The 22,619-nt window shown below is 40.8% G+C and overlaps 1 long non-coding RNA gene across 1 annotated transcript in view; it reads left to right on the top strand.

Annotated features, from left to right (window-relative positions):
* Positions 1 to 869: 869 nt before the first annotated feature.
* LOC110073027 (uncharacterized) overlaps positions 870 to 22,619 on the top strand; it is a 58,619-nt gene continuing 36,869 nt past the window's right edge. Inside the window, exons 1-3 of the long non-coding RNA XR_013542962.1 lie at positions 870 to 919; positions 8,667 to 8,719; positions 19,436 to 19,568. This is a non-coding gene — a long non-coding RNA (uncharacterized LOC110073027). The remainder of the gene's footprint in view (positions 920 to 8,666; positions 8,720 to 19,435; positions 19,569 to 22,619) is intronic.

Genomic DNA, 22,619 nt, shown 5'->3' with positions numbered 1-22,619 from the left:
ACAAAATCCAGAGCACAAAATGCTGTCCTCTGAAGATGCCGGCCACAGAGACTGGCGAAACATTAGGAAGAACAACCTTCAGAACACAGCCAAAGAGCCCGAAAACCCCACAACATCCATTAGATCCCAGCTGTGAAAGTCTTCGCGAATACATAACAAAGTTGCTTTGGGATAATTCTTGAAAGTTCAAGAAATTTACTTTCAAATGTCGTATTTAAAGGGCATTTTGGTAAAAAAAAAAACCTCAAGGTTGCACCATTCCTTTTTCATTCCAAACAAGGAAAGTATGGTGCTGTTTTTTTCTTTTGTCTTTTTGTAACTATGTTCAATATTAGACTATATATGACCCACTATATAAGGAACGAGTGAATATTTCCCTGTATTTTGCTTCCACGTTGCCAAAAGCAACCCAAGACAGGCAATGCATTGGATTGCTTTCTCAGCGGAAGCAAAAACGGCAATAACCTAGTTGCTGCAAAGTAATGAGTAATTCAAGGAATTTAGAAGAAATACTTCTAAATGCTGGTCCCTTCATCAAGCTCCCCTCCAATTCCCTGTAGGTTGTGTCTACTGCAGGCCATAGTTGTGGGGTGGGGTGTTGCAGTTTATTATTTTGTTTGTCATAGAATCTATGACCAGGGATGTGACAATCTGCTAGGCTCCTTTTCACCCATCTCTCAAAATCCCACTGGCATACTCCAGGTTGAGCTTTGAGATGTTTCTCTTTCTCCCCGAATGGAAATTCAGATCCATATTTTTGTGCATATATTTTCCACATATGTTTTTAGTATGTATTTCTGCATTGGCTAACATATGTTTTTGTCTTTTGAAAGTGCACATTTTAAACATGCATATTTTTCCCCAAATTAGGCATACAGTTTCGAGTGCCTTCATTTGCCAAGATGCATCACAAGCCTCAGTAATGTATCAGTTTTGAGCTTCATCCCATTGTTAACGGGGCTGGTGCAAAATGGACATTTTCAACCAACAAATTTCTTTCCCATCTCTGTCTAGGGCCTCTGCATATGCTACAGCAAATATTTTATCTCTGGTTAATCAACCCCCTTGGGTTGAACAATGGCAGGGGACTGCTGCCTTTGTGCCCTGTTGATAGAGTTTCTAGAAGCAACCTATTGGTCATAGTCAGACACAGCATGTTGCACTAAATGGGCCTTTGATTGGCTCCTATGTTCTTCTGAGGATCATGGTTGGACACATGGTAGACTCAATGGGTAGCAGGATTTATCTTATCTTGTTCTGCTGACCATGACTGGTAGATCTTTGGTGAGATATTAGAAGGCTTTTCTTATTTTTGTTCTCTTCTTTTCTACCTTATTTTTGCCACATTTGCATCTAGGCTGATTGCTGAATTTAATGACTGTATTTTCTAAAAAGCTGACATGGTAAATAAGACTTAATCCAGACTCTCATGGAAGTGTGAAATGTTAAAATTAGATGAGTGTAATTAGCTTATTGATGGGGATATTTTATCCAATCTGCATGTTTGGAAACATTACTAAATGAGCAGTTTTGTCTATATAATATAGCAACATTAAATTGGAACATTATATGCTCAGACATTGACCGTACAAAATCATTGATCCAGGAAAGATGGCAGTAGAAAAAGAATAGAAAGCAAAAAAAAAAAGCAGTAGCACAGAATTATTTCATGAAATTAACATTGACATCGTTGGGACAGAAGCTACCATTTTCAAGGCATTTTTTTGTTCTCCCCCCCCCCAGCTTGCAGAAATGCTGGAAGAAGAAGAAAAAATCCCAATGAACACTACCAAGCAACATTGTCCAGATTCCACTCCCTCATTAATCTTGGCTAAAGAAAATAACTCTAGATAATCAATGTATGAAACTAAGTGGTAATGAACACGATGACACTTACTTCCAAGGAACTATGCTTTGGAGTGTAGTGGAATTATGTTAACACTGGTGGCATGCAACCCTGCTCTGAAAAATGTCATGATTCCTATTCAGGTGGTATGGTTTCTCATATTTCACCATGTTTTCTAAAAGCAAGGTCTGCAAAATTCTGATTTTTCTGTAGTGAAAATGCCTTAAGAATAGCAACTTAAAATGTAAAGGAAGCTATGCAGGACTGTGACTGAACATTAAGAAGAATTTTTAAAAAATCACTATAGAAGTACTATATAACCTTAATGCTGACAAGGAAGAAACTGATATTGTGAAAATCTTATCTGCCTCCGTTCAGTCATCATGCCCAATGAAGCTTGCAGCCAAGAAATCAGAAAAAGACTGAGACTTGGAAGGGCAGCTATGAAGAAATTAGCATAAGGATGTGTCACTAGAGATCAAGGTCAAGATCATCAGCACAATTGTATTTCAAGGTACTACCTACAGCTGTGAAAGGTATAAATCCAATGGTAAAAAGATCAAGTCATTTAAAACAGTGCTGGAGGAGAGCTTTGTGAATGCCCTGGACTTCCAGAAAAATAAACAAGATCAAATCAAGCCTGATTGCTCTAGAGGCAAAAATGGCTAAACTGAAGTTGTCGTACTTTAAGCATATCATGAGAAAACTAGATTCATTGGTAGAGACAATAAGACCGCGAAAATTTGAAAGCCACAGGAAAAGAGTAAGACCAGATATGAGTTGGATAAACTCCATACAGAAAGCAAAAAGTTTGAGTTGGCAAGAACATGGCTGTGAATGATAGGACATTTTGCAGAACAGTCACAAATCAGAGGTGACTTGATGGCACATAACAGCATACCACTAGAAAAAATGCACAAAAGATTATGCTTATTTTCAAGATTTTTCAGTTTGTTCATCTTGCATGGGTACCCATTGTGTAACTAATCAACAGTCTTGGATACAAAAAAATAAAAAATAAAAAAATAAAACCTGAGCTTTGGTAGCTTTGAACAAACAAGAAACATGGTATTTTTTCATAAGAGGATTATGGATGGTAAACAGCATGGTCAGGACATAGCCTGCCATTAAGTGTACTGAGGTGGTTGCCTCAAATAACAGAGCGTAGTGGTGGTAAACATGTTGGCCCTTCTCCTTCCCTTGATGATACAGAAGCACCACCAAATATTTCACCACATGCTTCTGCCACAACATAAAAGGAAGAAGCAAGGGCCACAGCAATTGACTGTTTGTTTTTATACCTGACATACTGTGTGTGCAGTTTTGGGAGTGCAGCAAGGGGGTAGCTGCTCTTTGTCTTGCACCTCAAGATTCAAGGTTCTCATGATCAAAGCCCTTCATGGTCTGGGACTATGCTACTTGTCAAAATATCTTTTTCCAATGTCATCTACTTGCAACAGTAGGTCTTCCCAGGCAATGCTCCTCCAGGTGGCCATTCTGAAAGAGGTCCAGGAATCATCTACCAAAGGTGACACCAACACTCTGGAACCAATGGAGCCTCTCATGGAGCTGCACCTGGCCTCCTCTCTCCCAGCTTTCAAAGGATGCCTGAAAATATTGGTTTTCAGAAAGACCATTCTCTGTAACCTTGCCTGATTTTTCAATATGCCTCACATTGCCCCCTTACCCCAGAATAATAATACAATTGTGCAATAAACATGGGCCACACTTTACTGAATAATCAATATTTCGTCGTTTAGTCGTTTAGTCGTGTCTGACTCTTCGTGACCCCATGGACCAGACCACGCCAGGACCTCCTATCTTCCACTGCCTCCCGGAGTTGTCTCAAATTCATGTTGGTTGCTTCGCAGACACTGTCCAGCCATCTCATCAGTATTGCCCACCATAAAGGGGGGGGGGGGTCCTGCCGTAGTGCAGAATCAGGTTTTGCACAGAGGTATCAACAGACCCCTTACCAAACAAATGGGCAAGTCCCTAGCCCCAAGTTCTCATGGTTGTTAAGACAGCGAGAACCTGGCCAGCCCAAATACACTATAAACTGTTTAAGGTATTCCACCAGAGAGGACCATATAAGCTCCAAATCATTAGATTTCTGAACTACAGTGGTGCCCCGCATAGCGACATTAATCCGTTCCGGATTAATCGTCACTATACGGAAACATCGCAATGCAGGAGGGAAACCCCATACAAACGCATTAAACTTTGTTTAATGCGTTTCTATGGGGTGAAACCTCACCGCTATGTGAGGTTTCCTCCATAGGGCTGCCATTTTCGCCACCTCGGTAAGCGAGGGCAGCGCGGGTGGCCATTTTGGAACCGCCGATCAGCTGTGTGAAAATGGGCCCCCGGAATGACGGCGGGGGAAACCTTTCCCTGTGGCTGCTCCAAAGGGCCCGCCGAAAAAATGCCGGCCGGTGCTTTGGAGCGGCTGTGGGGGAAGACTCCCCCACCGCCGTTCCGAAGCACCGGCCAGCTGGAGCGCTTCGGAACGACGGCGGGGGAACCTTTCCCCTGTGGCCGCTCCGAAGGGTCTGCCGGCCAGTGACTCCAAGCAGTGGTGGCAGCGGTAGGGGGTGTGTGGGGGTCCAGATGCCTTCCAGTGCTTCACCTGGAAGGCATCTGGACCCCCCCCCACCCTGCCTCCACCACTGGGAGCCGCCCCGCGCCCGCCTATCCCAGCCATGCTCGGACTCCCGGGAGTCCGAGCATGGCTGGGATAGGCGGCGTGGGGCGGCTTCAAGCGGCAGCGGCGGCTGGGTAGGGGGGTCCAGAAGGCTTCCAGGCAAAGCACTGGAAGCCTTCCAGACCCCCCTACCCTGCCCCCACCGCCGGGTGCTCGTTAAGCAAGGCACCACTGTACTGGAATTCTATACTCACTGCCAAGTACCTTTTCGCATCCTCAGGATGCGAAACCTATTGCTTGTTCCTCGTCATTATGTAATTTGCCAAACCTCTGGGGGAAGAGTAGGAATTCGTTGTCTCTTGGTGCTAATTCCCTGAACCAGTCCAGGGGACTCGCAAGAGTCTCCTCCAGCACCACAGTTCGAAAGCATAAATTCGTCGGCGGTCATCCTTCATTATGGTCCAGCTCTCACTTCCATACATCGCTACTGGGAAAAAACATAGCTTTGACTATGTGGACCTTTGTTGGCAAGGTGATGTCTCTCCTTTTTAAAATGATGTCTAGGTTTCTCATTGCTTTTCTTCCAAGAAGCAGGCGTCTTTTAATTTCATGGCTGCTGTCACCATCTGCAGTGATCATGGAGACCAAGAAGGTAAAATCTGTCACTACCTCCACATCTTCCCCTTCTATTTCCCAGGAGGTGATGGGACCAGTGGCCATGATCTTAGTTTTTTTGATGTTGAGCTTCAGACCATTTTTGTGCTCTCTTTCACCCTCATTAAGAGGTTCTTTAATTCCTCCTCACTTTCTGCCATCAGTGTGGTATCATCTACATATCTGAGGTTGTTGATATTTCTTCCGGCAATCTTAATTCTGACTTGAGATTCATCCAGTCCTGCCTTTTGCATGATGTATTCTGCATATAAGTTAAGGGAGACAATATATCCCTTCATGGATTGCTGCCTTGTCGTGGCGAAGTGGCTTGAGTAATTCAGAGAAGATATGGGCTATGCCATGCAGGGAGACCCAAGATGGAGAGGTCATAGTGGAGAGTTCTAACTAAACATGGTCCACCTGGAGGAGGAACTGGCAAGCCACTCTAGTATCTTTGCCAAGAAAACCCCATGAACAAAAACAAATGCCTCTTCCTTTATTATCTATTTAATATACTTCCTTTCACTATTGCAAGAATTATCACCTTGTATTATTTATTAATAATTTTAATTAGTTTATACTGTAATGTTATTTTATTTTTATTTATTTATTTACTTATTTATTTTTATTCATCTGTTATTATTGTTTTATTTTTATTTCCTTATTTGTTTGTTTGTTTGTTTATATTTTTAAAAAATAGATCAATGCTCTCTGAGCTAAATCGCCCCAGCCTCAATAGGTGGAACCAACTCCAACTTGCCCCCACCCCTGATATTAGGCCAATTAATCATTGAGAAAACCTAAAATTTAGAAAACATTGACTGATTAATGAATGGAAATGTATTTATTTATTTATTTATTTATTTATTTATTTATTTATTTATTTATTTATTTATTTATTTATTTATTTATTTATTTATTTATTTATTAAAAAAAACAATTCCCAGGTGCAGGTTAATCCCACTTGAATTGGCTGTCCCGGGGGGCTGCACGAACACTCGCTGAGCAGATGTCCTGCTTCCCACCCATGACCCCCTGACTTTTAGTAGTAATAATCAACAGTTGATTTTTTATTATATATATAAAAGAGCAGTGGTTGCAATCCCTAACCATATATACAGTGGTGCCCCGCATAGCGACGATAATCCATGCAGGCAAAATCATCACTATACGGATTTGTCACTATGTGAAATAAAAAAGCCATAGAAATGCATTAAAACCCGTTTAATTTGTTCCTATGGGCAAAAAAATCACCTTTATGCGAAAATCCTCCATACGGCCATCATTTTCGCTGCCCGGTAAGCGAGGAATCCGGGCGAAAACACAGTGCGTGGCCATTTTTTTACCTGGTGGCTATTTTGGAACCGCCAATCAGCTGTTGGGAAATCATCGTTATGCGAAAATCGGTAAGCGAAACAGCTTACCAATCATCGCAAAGCGATTTTTTTCCTATTAGAAACATCGCAATGCAATCACAAAAACATTGTCAGTATGCGGTTTCGTCACTAAACGGAGCACCTGTTAAGCGAGGCACCACTGTATATGGTTAGGGATTGCAATCACCACTCTCTCCAGAGGCTTAGGGGGCACCCAGGCCCCTGCCGGGCTGAGCCCAATCAGCCGCGCCTCCCTGCTTAATACAATCTCCCCTCCCTGCCTGTTAAAATTAAAACAGAAATTCAAAGAAATCAAAATTCTCTGTCATGAATGACTCCTAACTGAAGAGCTGAAACTGGTAATCAAACCATGCGGGGTGCTGATGCAACCCTCCCCTTCCAATATCGAGATCACCCAAGCCACAAAACAGAGCTACACAGTTAAAAATAGCATGGCCAGTGGAGCTCTGTCCTCATCTGTTGCCAGCAAGGAAGAGGATGGAGGGAGGGGGGAAATACCACTTAAATACATCACTTCTTCCCCTCTACCTTTCTGGGTCGCTCTCACGAGACTCCCAGCAATTCACGATATCCTGGGAAGGAGGCAATGGCAACTCGTGCTGCGTTTAAAGTTGCAGATGATATCTCTTTAAGCTCATAACTATTTTCTGTGTTTTTTAAATTTTAATATGACTGATTGTTGTGTCTTTATCATTGTGAACCAACCAGACTAGTGCATTGCACTAATGGGATGATAAATAAATAAATAAATAAATAAATAAATAAATAAATAAATAAATAAATAAATAAATAAATAAATAAATAAATAAATAAATAAATAAATAACAAGAAAGCTTCACCTTGGACACAGGTCAGGATTAAATAGAATAAGATAGGCTCTATTTTAAAAAGTGGCAATAAAACATTATGATCCATGAATGCCACTAAAACCAAGCTTTGAATCAAACTTTAAACATGTAGATTTTTAAAAGGTCCATCAGTTAGTATAGATACACCAATAAGTGCATCTGGATAGTGTCAAAACACGTTTCAATAAAAGAATGTAGCAAAGTAAAATGGCTTGTAAATATAAGTTAAAACTATCTTGCTCAGATATGACAAGAACATAAATCAGTATTCAATCATTACCTACATTGTTCTCTTGAACACATGAAATGGGGAGTCTAGGTCTTCTCTCCATCATTGCTTTCTGCACATGAAGAGTCGCATGAGTTCCTCCTCATATCTTTTTCCTCACATGGAAGCTCACACACAAACAGGATCCTTTCATCTGCAGATGTATTGCTCTCCATGTGAAGCAAATGCTGATGGAGAAGGAAGGGTTCTAGTTTGTCATTAAAGTACGAGTTATCCAGGTCAGTAAAGGCTGAATACTAGCTCTTAAGTCTGATCAGACACACTTCAGTACATTGCTTATTCAGTGGCCACCAAGTCTCAGTGATGACTTAAATTCTCTCACTCCCTGAGGTGGCAGGAGAAGTACCCCCACTGCTCCTACCTCCTGCTGGGCCTCTGCTCCCTAACATTCCCACAATCCATGACCCCCACTGACCCTACATATGAACACAAAGAGCGGAGCCGGGGAGAAGAGGTTGGTGGCAGAATGTTTTGAATCACTGCTAGCTGCCTTCCTTGCCCCAAAAGTAAAGAGAGTGCCAGGGGTGATTCAAAACGTCTGCTGCCACCATTGTTGCTCGTTTGTCCTGCCTTTCCTTCCCCATGACATGATGGCTGTGGGGGTGATAAGGGTAGGGGACACGAGTAGCACAGATATGGACTGGGGCTGTGCCCCCCCAAGAATAATTCTCCTTTCAGAGGTGATCACATGACTCAGGCTAATGGCCTGCCCTGCCCAGCCGCTCTGTCCTGTACAAAAACTCTACAGCTTCTGTTTGATAAAGTCTACCAGTCCTTAGGACTTGAAGAAGAAAGTTCAACATATAATTGCCAGCTGTATCAACAGTAGCTCTGTTACTGTATCTTTTTCCAGGCATACCGCTGGCAAATTAAAAATGCCTCCCACTCCTACCATATAAAAACAGTGCTGAGAATTTTAAGCTATATTCTTTCCTGCATAATTGGTTTTATAATGAATTTCACTAAGGTATGCTTTATTACTTTTTAGAACATGTAATTGCTGGACCCAGTCCTACAGAATGGGTGTGCAGGAACATCAGGGTAAGTGGCTGGATAAATAAGTAAAGAAAAAGATTGGTACAATTAGCATGACAAGGTGTTCCATAGTCTCTGATGAGATTGTGTTATATTGTGTTATTCATATAACCCTATACCTTCTGTACTAAGAGTTGAATGAGATTATTATGATTACTAGTTAAGAACCAAGTAAGCAGACTATCATTTTTATGTCTTCCTTCCTGTTAGTGTATAAATAAGTGCTTCAAATGTCTAAATTGCTCCCAGAGAAATGGGAATTATGTTAAAAGTATCCCAGCGCTGTTGTGTGGTTCCTCCTGCTATTCCTCCTGCTGTTTTATCTGGCCCACAGAAATAAAGTCCTGCTTCTGAACTTTTATTTCAAATAGTCAATCTAGGGGGAAAATAGTTTCTGCATTCAGGCCTTTTGTGTAAAGATAATAAATACTGGAAGTGGTAAGGAGAAATTAAAAGCAACCTTTTCTGTATTTCTGTGCCAGCAGTATAGAAATTGCCAGTATGGTGCATCGGTCACAGTGTTCAACAAGGGCTGATGAGGTTCAAATTCAGATCTTGATTCGTCTGTGAAGCTTTTTATGTAACTTCAGGCCCATCATTCTCCCTCTAACCTAAACAAGGTCACAGGGACAGATAAAATGGGGGGCTGAACATGCTTACCAAAACATATATGAAATCCTGCAGGGCATGGTCAAAACATTTCTCTCAACCCCTCCTTTTTTATTTCATAATTGCTGCCTTTTGCACCTTGTCATTTGCAACTTTAAACCCCCTAATATTCCCTCTATTTCAATCATAGTTTCCTTCCCAGTTTCTGGTAACCCATAGGTTACTTCCTTGATTGCTATCATTGGAATAAATGTACCCTGATGTGTATCTTTTATGCATCCTCAAAGCATGGGACAACACTGTAAAATGTGACAACATACTAACCCTATTACTATCATCATTATTGCTCCCAGTAGTCAGCTAGTCAGCCAGGAAAGTGGATTCCACCCTTCTTCCATATGGGGTACTTCGGCTACTTCCTCCATATGATTTATATGTTCCTCAGTTTGTTTCCCGTAATCGGGGATATACACACAACACTCCTTTCCAATAAGTTTACACATTCCTCCTTGTGCAGCCAGTATTATGTCCAATGCCTCCCTGTTCTGCAAGGATAACTGTCTCAGGTCACTTAATTCTATTTTTATTAGCTCCAAGGTTCACCCTGTCTAATTTGCTAATATTTTCACTACCATTTGTATGCAGTATATGGCATGATTGAGGGACCTTAGACTGCCAAAATTAGTCAATGGACTGTAATCCTTGACATACTAATGTGAGTGGGCAAGATCTCTTTTATTTCTTGCACATACTTCTGGTAAGTTTAGCAGAATTCAGAGGGCAGGCATGACTATAGCTACATAACAATTTCCACTCCAATTACCCAGCAGTATTGTGTATACTCTCTTTCCACAAATAAAGTAATGCCCCCACAATGTGGGAAACACCTTGCTGCACTGTTGTCTCATAATACATTGTAAATAGTATCCTGTAATATTTACTGCCATTATATCGTGGCCTGTGGCCCAAATTCCATTTGACATTCTTGCACCATTTATTTTGATATCTATCCTGCAACTACTATATCCTATTGCTGGACCAGTTCCATTACACACCCAACACCGGGTAACAATACCAGGTTTTACCACTTTAAGAAAGCCTCTTTCTGAGGGTTCTTTTATATCCCAGGTGGCATCATCTGTTCTATATGTTTTAGTTAATCCCGTTGAATTTAGGTGTTGAACATAAAATGGCTAGCCTGTCTGAGAATCCTTTGGCAGGTGGTGGCATATGTAACCATTGGAGAGGTTCAATGAGCCTACTAACAACTGTGTAGCTTCAATTAGTACATTAGTGGAAGGGCCCCTTGGTGATAACTGTCCTTCTGTCAAGCTAATAATCCAACAAAATATTACCAACATGGTCATATGGGTCCCTGGGGCAGTATGCACATCTTCATCCTGCCACCACCACCACCACCACTTCCATGTCTTGTCAGGGGGGTCTGAAGGAGGGGTGGAGGGAAGAATGGAAAGGGAGGGGGAGGAGAGCAAGGGATGGGGGTTGTAGGGCATGGGTTCAGTTAGCTGAAAGGAAGACAGGTGGATGAGCAATGAGGTGCAACTGGGTGGGTAAAGGACAACCAGGTGAGTGAAACTACTTTTTTCTTTTTCTAACATCCTACTGTCTGGAAAATTGACTGAAGCAGGCTTTGGTCTTGCTTTTTGACCTCTCAGGACAGATATAGATGGCTGTGAAACCAGGGACTCGCTACCTGAGAGCTTATTGCATGTGCAATATGTAACATGACTCATTTTCTCTGACATCTCCTGTGGAGGGGCATGAAGAACCATGAGCAAGTGACCAATGAAGCCTTCTGATATCTCATTGTTAGTGGGCAACTTCAAGGCCTTGCGTCTCTCTCTTTTTATGGTTCTTTATCAGATTGGCGAGTCCTTCAGAGAGTGAATGCCTTCAAATAAAGGATCCTCCTCTGCAAATTAGGGGACCCAAGCTGTAATACTGTGGCTACCTAGAGAGGAGAGAGATTTTGCTCCACACAAGAGCTTTATGAATCCAGGTGTTTGCCTTAAAGGCCCAGGAAAAGGCACTGCTGTCTTCTCTGAATTGTTGTTAGCTGTAGGGTTCAAGGAGAGCTGACAGTGAAAGTGGAACTGCCTTGATGAAAACCAAGACTTTTTGTGAGAATGCCTGATTCTTTGCAAACAACCTAAATCATGGATTTCAAGATCATGAATTCTGTTTCTTGTGAGTCTCCCAAAACCATGGGTTCTATACACATGGTTGTCTGTATTCCTCCTTGATGGCAGAAGTGGCATCTTCGTCAAGACAAGGCAAGAACTTAGCATGTATGGTGCTAAGAAAAATACAAGAGAGGGCACCCATTGATCCTAGGAGAAGTGTCCTAAGGATGTGGACAATCAGCCCCCTCAAGATGCCTGGAGAATCACAGTATCTCTTTTAACTTGAACACAATATAAAAATCAAAAGCAGCCTCAATGCTTGTATAACCAGTTTGCTTGCTTACAATTCCTTTGTGAGGTCACTGATGGAAAGCTCAAATTCTGATGTCCCATTCTCAGTGAATCCTATCACATACAGACTCAGCATTGTTTTGTGACAGTAAACTTCCCATCTGCAAGAATCTTCCTTAAGTTTGCATATTGCAAAGTTCTTTTAAGAAGCCATAAAAAAAAGAAAAGAAAACCAAAGTTTCTTCCTTTGTCATTAGTCATCTTACCTGCTTTGATGCAGTAGCCTTTGAAATAAGGAAATTTATGCAAACACAATTCACTTATTTTTCTTCATATTTACTGGGTTGTCAGCAGAACTTTCTTTAATATTAAGAGTAGAGGAAAGAAGAGGGGAAAACTTTTGGATATAAACCTGCACCATATAGTTAAAGACTGATAATACTATGAATAGTCTTCTAGAGTGTTTTTCTCCAACTTCAGTACTATTTTATTGATGCTTTCCTTCTCCTTCTTCACTGCCAGCACCACCAGTTATTTTTGTAAAGTCCTTTTTTAAATTGAGCATTTGAATGAAGAAGAAAAAGCTCACAATTGTCCTTGCTCTGAATCTTGACAAATAGTATAAAGTTCACTATCCTGGACACATACATCATTTATCTATATACAGTACTTTGGAAGAGAAGGTTTTTATGTGGATCAAATTCCCCCAATGTTTCATTGGCACGTTGATACTGGATGAAGCCAAATAAATCCAATTATTGCAAAACAACACAATGGTATGCTCTTTTGGATTCGTAAAGGTCTTATGATTTCCCCCTATTCTTGTCACTATTTGGCTGTAACTCAAATCAAACTATAGCTCATATATCAAGATGTAACTCAATTGTTGTGGAGCTTTTTCTAAGTGCATTGTAAAAATCTCAGCTGTGAGTTTGATAAATTTTATTTGTGATGTTCCCATCCTCAAGACAACCAGAACATTCATTGTTTCCATCAACAACTGGGGGGAAAGGGATGACTTGCATATCATCCACTGGAGCACTGTCACATTTTGAGGGAAAAGGTAAGAAAAATATACCAACACATAAGTATGCATGTCCATATACATATATGAAATCCTGCAGGGCATGGTCAAAAACCATAGAGGATCCAAGCATGATAGATCCAGCTGAATGGTAGCTCTCTCTAGGTAAAGGTAAAGGTTCCCCTTGACATTTTGAGTCCAATCGTGTCCGACTCTAGGGGGCGGTGCTCATCCCGTTTTCAAGCCGTAGATCCAGTTCGAACACAATCCGAAGACAGTTTCCATTGCCACATGGCCAGCATGACTAGGGAACACCATTTTACCTTCCCACCGAGGTGGTACCTGTTTATCTACTCACATTTGCATGCTTTCGAAATGCTAAGTTGGCTAGGAGCTGGGACAAAGCAACGGGAGCTCACTCTGTTGCGTGGATTCGATCTTACGACTGCTGGTCTTCTGACCCTGCAGCACAGGCTTCTGCGGTTTAGCCCACAGCACCACCACGTCCCTTCAGCTCTCTCTAGGGGCAATCATATCTGAAGATTTCTGTGGTCCAGATTCACCTTGCTCACACAACAGAGTACAACTGAAGGCAGGTTAGGACTTTACCAAACTACAAACCCTAGAATTGCTTAGGATGGAGCCATGACAACTAAAGTATCATCCAAGTGCTGTAAATTGTGTAGTGTGGATATATTCTTATTTCAGAATAACTGATGAGATGGTGTATTCCACTGTGCCTGGAATGCAAACAAGTTGCTCTGTCCTCCAACAGATGAGAATGGCTGAGAGGCTCAGAAAAAAAATCAGTCTAGGGGACAACACTATTCCCTCTAGCATCTGCTACCATGGCCGATCATTTTACTGGAAGGGCTGGATCTAGAGAGCATCATGGGGCAGCAGCACCCACATGGTTCAGTGTAGATAAGTACGTATGAGATTCCTTTTCAAATGTGTTGCTCATGCTGGTTCTTGAAAGCATCACAGCCGCGAAGACAGTAAGTAAGTTTCTGACATTGGAAGCTTAGAGGAATAATATGCAGAAACTAGATAGATCCAGTTCCTTCCTTCCTAGGGAGATGCGGCTGGAATGCTCTTGTTTCTTCAAACAGGGAGCATCCTCAACAACATAAAAATATTCACGTTTTCAAACATCGTGAAATTTTTCTAATCTCAACATCCTTTTTTAAAACAACAACAAAAAGAGAGAGAGAGAGAGGTAAAAATCAATAAGTGGCATGGAAAAAAACTTCAAAGCAGGACCTCCTGTCAATGACAGAGGTTCTTCAGCAGTGTAAAGTCTTTGAAGAAAGGCTCCCAGTGCTGGGAAGCCTTTGAAGTGACAGAAAGCAAGCATTTATAATTACAGAAAGGTGTGGTGTCCAGCAGAGATAGTAAAAAGATATAACTGGGGTATGCATGGGGGGAAGGTTGAGAAGTGACATGGGCAGCACATGACCCTGCTCACCAGTAGCCTAAAAAGCTGAGAGGGGGAATCCTGCAAGGTCAACTTTGTATCCATATGAAAGAGGCAATTTGCAAAAAGAGGGAACTTGTAAGAAGCTGTAGAACCAAACTGTATTCTCAGTACAAGTTTATAAAGCAGGTCGTCTTACTTTCCACAAACATTCCAAACTTTTACACAAAGAAGGAGCTGCTCACCCCACCCCTACTCTGCAACTTTAATCTTCTGGAAGCTTTGCATAAAACTAATTTCAGAAAATAAAAGAAATCTTTGCACATTATCAGTAGCAGCTGCATCTTATTTGCTTAGCTTATTTCCAATAGGGAGTCTCTATCAGAGGTGGGGAGAGAAAACCTGATTTAGGTCAGAGCTTAGAAAACTAAATTTCTAGACTAAACTTTCCAGAATCTCGTAGCAAGCAGGCAACGTGGGCGGGTAGAAAGGTGTCAGAAAGTTATAGGCCAAAAAAACTAATTCTTCAAAGTTCTGCTTTAGATGCCAGTAATGTTCAAAGTATACATCCAAGGAACACCAACCTTGCCACAATATATCTGCTGAGGATATCTGTGAAAACGTACTGTGCACCCAACACATTGGTGGAGATTGCGAGCAGAGCAGGGCTAAAAAGCAAGAGGGCTTTTTCAGCTGTGTTCTGAGGCAATCCCATTGTTTCTTGCCCGAAACGCATCTGGATGAGTGCTTATCAGTTCAGCAACAGACTGAGGCCCAAACACAAACACCAGTCCTTCTGCTTACTCAAGATCCATCTAACCTACACCTTATCACATTGGAGAAAGGGACTTTTAAAGACAAGATTATTTGGCTAAATTCACCTGGACTATAACCAGTAGATGCTTCAGTTGAGCTATCATTCACACATGATGATGTCAAATAAATCTTGTCAACCTTTAAGGTGCCACAAGACTGTTGCTTTTGCCCCTCCCCCCAGGAAGTTGGTATATGTTGGCAAATTTTAAAAAGGAGAAAATTGTATTTTATAAAAATCCCAAAACTCTGGGACAGAAATCAGGGACATAACATAATGCTGACAGATATTAAAACTGTGGATGCAGAAAGGTGTAAAGAAAGCAGAAAGCAGAGAGATGGTATGAGTTCACCAACCATGGCTGTGGCTGACAGCAATTTAAGATACTGAATATCTGTTCAAAACCAAAAAAGGAAATGGAGGCCAGAGGAAAAGAGGGACCTGATTGGCTGAAGCCCCCTAGCAACTTAGGCTAAACATCCTGAATGCAATAATTTTGGTTGGAAGGCTGCTTGTACCATCTATATAATTGTTTAACCCTTCTTCATCTCTCCCCAACAAACCATCCCATCCTAAAACGAACCCTCTCCAAGGAAACAGTAATGGCTTTACAATTAGTTGGCAGCACTGCAATATCGTATTCTGTTATATATTTTAGGCAGTGGAAGACGGGAGGGCCTGGTGTGCTCTGGTCCATGGGGTCATGAAGAGTCAAACACGACTAAATGACTAAATAACAGCAGTAGGTTGTGGCACCTGGCTGTGGAACCATAAGTCAGGAGTTTGCATCCAGATGAGGGACCAACCAAAATCACCTATAGCAGTGGTTCCCAACCTTGGATCCTCAGATATTCTTGGACTGAAGCTCCCAGAAGTCTTCACTATTAGTTGTGCTGGCTAGGATTTCTGGGAGTTGTAGTAGAAGAACATCCAGGGAGCCAAGGTTGGGAACCACTGACCCAGAGTCTTTAGGCCTAATGAAGTTATGTGTGCTGCCACCTGTGCAGTCTTTGGGTACAGCTACAGGGTAGCGGAATGTCGCCAGAACAAGGGGATGGTAAACCACTTCTGAGTTCTTTGTGCCTAGAAAACTCTGGAAGAGTGACCATAAGTCGGAATCAACTTGACGGCATTTATAATCATTATTTTTCTGACCACATATGTGTTACATGAGAAAATGATGATTACAATCCTATGCACGCTTACATAAGAGTAAGCTTATTTGAATATTATGGGTCTTAGTTCTTTGTAGACATGCATCCTCCTTCTCTGTAGGTGCATATCCACCTGTCATGATGTTATTATACTTCAAGAATACTTAGTATTTTGTAAGCTTTGAATAACAAGTCTGAAAAATAAACAAGCCTGTCATATCTATGTATAACAATATGTGTTAAGTGTCAGCCAATTATGAGAATGGAGCTTATCACCTTTTGAAGTACTGTTTCTATTTTGAAAGTGTTGAAGCACTGTGGATTTTGGTATTAGTATATCATCAAACACTCAAATTTCCCTGTCCTAGACAATATTTCGCCATTTAAAACACGATAAAAACTCTTCGGAACTTCATTTGTTTAAATAAGACAGGCAACTCTGCCTAAACACATTATATACCAGTAGCTCACATAGACACTGGCCACAATTCAAAAGGTGATTTACACTTGCATAAATGAAATGATCCACATTGTAGCAGTGAATCTAACAAGGTGTGGATTGTATTTCTGGCTAAAGAACTTATGAAGCACATGCCCAGGAATGCAACCAGCACCTTGCTAATCTGCACCAATTTTCTGCCAAGACTTATGCCATTTCTATTTTACAAGCACAAACTGGCTGTAGGATTGTAGTCATTTTGCCTTTTCCAGACAACTAAGAATGTTGTAGAAGGTTTGAAGCCACAGAAGTGAGGCAAAAAAAAAAAAAAAAAACTGGAAGATTCTTTCAGGTGGAAACAATATTCTGGAGGGATTGGAGAACAAACTATAGCATAATAGCCTTTTCTTGGAACTGAACACAGAGTCCTCTGAGATTGTTATTAAATGAGATAGAGAAACAAAATGTATCTACAGTTACCCTTGAGCATGGCATTTGGGCAGCATGGGAAAGTGCTGCATCCTGAGGCACGATAAAGTGTCCAAAATTTCTGAGAAGAAATTTTATGAGAAACATTCTGAGATTCTTTTTATTACTCCTCTAGAAGTAAAAAAGGGAAGTTGCGGTAGTGGTGGATAGACAACCATCTTACCATTTTCTGAAAAGGCACTCTGCCCACTACCATTGTGCCATAGAAGGACTCTTGGTACAGGGTTTTGGTCAGGAAGCAAAATGGTGGACAGGCTGCCAGCACAGTTGCTGTCATTTGCAGTGGCATAATGAAAAACCAGAACCAAGAGGGGGGGAGAAAGAGTTGCACTATTATCACTGATAACGATGAGTTCTACCTCAGAAATCATTGGAACATTCCTCCATATTAGGTGAAATTGTCCACCACTTCTCATTTCTCTTCCTAGAAACATAGTTGGGAATTTTGAAATTGTGTTTTTGCATCCTTTAAATCATTTTGATGGAGTTTGAGACACATATTTGTCCCCATCTTTGCTGTCTTTCTGCCAACGGGCGGACCTTTCTCTTCAGGCAGGCTTCTCCTCAGTGCTTGGTTGTCTAAGATGGGGTTTTGAATGCGTTATTGTGCTGTGTTTTAAGTTTTGATTTTAATTACAGTTTTTAATATACTACTTGTTTAATTATTTGTAAATATTTGTATATTTACTGTTTTTGGCTTTTAAATATTGTCTTCTTAATGATTTAAGTGGGGTAAAATATTTTAATAAATAATTAAATAATAAACAAACAAACAAAGCCAATCAATGTTCATGAACTCGGATTGTTTCATAAACTTTCACTGAATGAGGGCTCTACTGAGGGCTAGAGTTAGTGATTTTTATCCTAATGTGTTAATTGGTTGGAACACAAATGTGCATCAATGGCAAAATGCAAGAGATTTCTAGGATATTCATTTATTTATTTGCCCTGGAGAGTATTTGTTTGTTTCCTTGTTCTTGAAAATCTATACATGGAAAGTGGTTGAAGTCTGAGAAGTTATTTAAACCTCTCCCAGTGATACTGCTGCTGAATGCCTGTTTTATGGGGCTTTTTTGAGGGAGAGGACCCTTTGGGACTATGACATCCCATTCTAAGAGATTAACTGTTTTTATGCATCATAAATCCCTAACCCCATCCCCCAGAAATTTCCTGCAAAGTGGCCCTTGTATTGTTGTTGGGTGTCATCATGACTTTTCCAGTTTATGGCAACCTTATGGATTAGTGGCCTCCAAATGGGCTTTCCATGAGCAGCTCTGTCCATCTCTTGTGAACTTAAGGCCATGGTTCCATTTATTATTGAGTCAATCTCTTTCAAATCTGCTCTTCCTCCTTTCCTGCTGCTATCTACTTTTCCCAGCACCTCTGTGTCATCTGCCAATTAAGCATTGTCATCCTCCCATTAAGCATTGCCTTCCTACAATTCTATGCTTAATCATTGGAGAATTTGCAAATTTCTTAACTAGAGGCTACACTTTTCTGCTGTTTTTAACTGTGTTTTCATATACAAAACAACAAAACACTGCACACAGACTGTGTTGGAAATGGGCAAGCTTAGTCCTCACAGAAATATGAAACTTGGTGTGTCTCTTCTAAAGTAAAATATATCGACTACAACAGTACCTCAGTTTATGATTTTAATGTGTTCTCCAGGACATTACGTAATGCGAAAAATGCGTAAACTGAAATGCAGTTTGCCTAGGAACGGGTGCAGTGTTATAAACCTTCAGGCACAATGCATCCTGGAAAATTTTCCTTCATAATGCAGAAAAAAATTGTAAACTGAGGCATTATTTTCTATGGATTTCCATTTGTAAGCCGAAAATTATGTTAACTGAGGCATTTGCAAACTGAGGTACTACTGTATTCTATTTATTCTAAGAAGCTGTATCTACATGTATGAAATTTGTCAGCTGTGCCTCCATATTGAGGGTCTACTACACCTATAGTGTCACTCAAAATGTTTTGTAAATGGTATCCCTTTATTAATGACTTCTGATAGAAAATGGGAGGAAAGAAGTTATGTATTTTCAAATTCATATTCAGATTTGTACCTGGGTCAGAACAGGTAGTCTCTGATTCATTCCAAGACAGACTGGACTGGTTTTTGAAAATTCGGTTTAGGAACCAAAGCAAATCTTATTGTCAGTGGTGCATGTACCTGTTTTGTAATATTCCTTAGTTTCAGAATAAAATGTGCATTAGGAAATCTGAATTCTTATGATGAAGAATAGAATAGAAATATAATAATAAGGAAACATATGATCTTCCAAAGTGTATATTATCTCTCTTTCTCTCTTATCACTTTTATTCTCTTTTAAAGCATGGCCTTTTCTGTGAACTCCAAGCAACAATTGAACTGGGAGACCACAAACGATACATCAACACTTTTAACATGTGTAAATCAAAGGAAAAACAACTCCTCATTGGGGGATAACTTTTTGTAATTTCTAAAGGTACGTTAAAGTTCATATACTTACTATCAATGAAAAATCAATGAGACCAAAATCAATAGGACTTAAAAGGGCTTAATCCTGCCTGTATCGCACACAAAGAAAAAACTGACATAAGCAATTTTTAAAAACAAAAATAAAGTAAAAAAATACCATCAAGAAACTTTTTTCAAATTGTTCTTCACATTTGCTCAAGTTTTGATTTACTTTTAAAGGATCTTTTCTTTTATTAAGCTGCAGTACTCAAGATACAGGTTTTTTTTTCTTTTAATAACTTAAATGCCAGACTGGGACCTGGGAGGTACAGATTCTAGTCCTCAGTGACCCACAAAACTCACTGGGAGACCTTCAGCCAGCTATTCTTCCTCAGACCTACCTACATCAAGAAGTTCTTATGAGGAAAGAGCAGAAAGTAGGAAAGCCCTGCTTCCTTAGACGTACTTGAAGAAAGATGTGATACAAATGTAACAAACAGGGTTTTACTAAATATTTAACATTTGCTTTCCATCTGCTCATCTTTTTGCAAACAAACTAATTTTTACTGAGCCTCAAGGATAAATTATACCAGCCATGTATTACCTTGATTACATAAAACTATAGTAAGAAACCGGCAGCCAAAGTAGGCAGTGAAGGCAGTCTATCAGCATGATTTTATTTCAGTGGATAAGTTATTGGAGCTCAGCAAAGATTAGGATCCAAGCAGTGGGATCATGGAACCAGCAAGAAGCTGTCTATAACTTCAGTGGATCCAAAGGAGGTGAATGGTCACAAGGAGACTGACAGTGAAATTCCAAGGTCGCATGGCTACAAGAGGTACATAATCAGAAAATGACAGAATTCCACAAAAGCACCTGAATATTGCTGAACAGTCAAAGTCAGACAGAAAGCAGCTGGAAACATAGGGACGAAATACTTAAACTAAGGAAGAAATTTTGAAGTTGGGGCTTCATAGGTCATTTTGGACCCACCCTTAGGCAGAATGAGGTAGTTGCCTCAAGTGGTGGATGCTGGGGAAGGGCACAGGACAGCAGTAAGGCATAGAATAGAGTTGTCTGTGCTTGACGACTCCAATGCCCTTGAACTTGCTGGCATTAGATGCAAATGTGGGATGTAATGGAAGATTCCACACTGCTAGTTTACTCAGATTCTGTAGGTGGAACACATCAGGGACCCTATCTAGCCTTTGATTCAGGTTGCAAAATGTCATGGAACAGTGCTAGAAGTTAGCACTAATTCTTATAAAGGAACCATTAGGAGACTCATAGAACCGAGGAACATTTCTTGGGAAGAAGATATATGTTAACCAGGTTAGCTGGGTAAGACTATGTGAAAGAAGCACTATATATGGTAATGATCTCATTATGGAAAATTAGTGCAGGGAAATCACCCCAGAGAGAGATCACAGCTGCGACACAAGGACATCTGCTAGCGGGATCTGAAGGCCTTAGGAATGGACCTTAACAGATGGGAAAACTTGACATCTGAGCATTCAGTCTGGAGGCAGGTGGTGCATCATGGCCTCTCCCGATTTGAAGAGACACTTGTGCAGCAGGCCGAGGCAAAGAGGCAGTCCAAAACCAGCAAAACCAGGGAGCTGGACAGGGGACAGATTGTATTTGTCTTCAGTATGGAAGGGACTGTCACTCTCAAATTGGCCTTCTCAGCCACACTAGATGCTGTTCCAAGACCGCTATTCAGAGCCTGTTACCAGTCTCTCAAGACTGAAGGATGCCTACACTTAAAAAAAAATAGCATATGAAATTAATGTTGTATGAGGTAGCTGGAAGTGCCAAACCATGAGTAGAATTTATTTATAAATAAATGGACACCAAACAAACCAGCCTCAACAAGCATAGATCTTCTCCTGATGAAAGAAATTTTATTTGTCTCATTCGGTATCATTACTCTGAAGCTCATGCTTGTCAGTTTGCCCATCATCAGGATCAAGAGGTCACACTGCTGATGTTTTCAGTTCAGCAACTACTTCAGCAGATGAAAGTGGTGTTCATTAATATGATCATCTTTATGTAAAACACAGTGTTTTACATACTTGTAGCACTTCACTTTATTGTAGCTAATAAAGTTTCACAACACCCTTGTGAAGGATTATCTTTATGTTGTGCACAATGAAAATCAAGCTGAAGATCAAGCTCTTTATAACTTTGGATTGCACAGGTAGGCTTAGCAAATACGATGGGGTTCATTTGTGGAATTTCTGGTCACTGAAATCCACCTCCGAAATCAATGTCATTCATGGGTATGCAACCTTAAATCCCAAAATGCTCAGCCACGAGGTGTGCATTAGGTGATCAATTTACCTACCAGTGGAGTAGGAAAGAGATAGGTTGGAGTTTCCAACTAGTGAAGGATTGGTTGTTGCACCCTTCTGAGTACACCATGAATGTGTGATGGACTAACATTTAGAAGTCATGAGCTGACACAAGAATCTAATGAAGAGAGGAAAAGCTATGTAGCTATGAGCAGACTTCCTTTGTAAAGGATTCCTATTCTTCAAAAGATAATGGAGCATTCATTTTATTTCTGAATTCGGTTCTGAAATTCAGATGCTACTATCCTGCTCTTAGCAACTTCCATCCTTCCAAGGTTAGTAAATTGAGTACTCAGCGGATGGTCTTTTTAAAATACTTCCCAAGATTGGATGTCCACCTCAACTCCTTAACATCAACCTTGACATCTGAGCATTCAGCCTGGAGGCAGGTGGTGCATCATGGCCTCTCTCAATTTGTAGAGACACTTGTACAGCAGGCCGAGGCAAAGAGGCAGTCCTGAGACAAGCAAAACCAGAGAGCTGTACAGGGGACAGATTTTATTTGTCTTCAATGTGGAAGAGATTGCCACTCTCGAATTGACCTTCTCAGCCACACTAGACGCTGTTCCAAGACCTCCATACAGAGCACGTTACCATAATCTCTCGAGACTGAAGGATGCCTACTGATAGCTTGGTGGGAAGTGGGGAACATCCAAAGAGTGCTTTAAGTGCTATGGGGTGGTATATAGGCAGCACGATTGGCTTCATTGTGAATGGGATAGGAT

The sequence above is a fragment of the Pogona vitticeps genome, chromosome 3 (assembly GCF_051106095.1).
Source record: "Pogona vitticeps strain Pit_001003342236 chromosome 3, PviZW2.1, whole genome shotgun sequence".
Lineage (NCBI taxonomy): Eukaryota > Metazoa > Chordata > Lepidosauria > Squamata > Agamidae > Pogona > Pogona vitticeps.
Note: the sequence above shows the minus strand (reverse complement) of the source record. Positions and strands in the feature narration are given on the sequence as shown.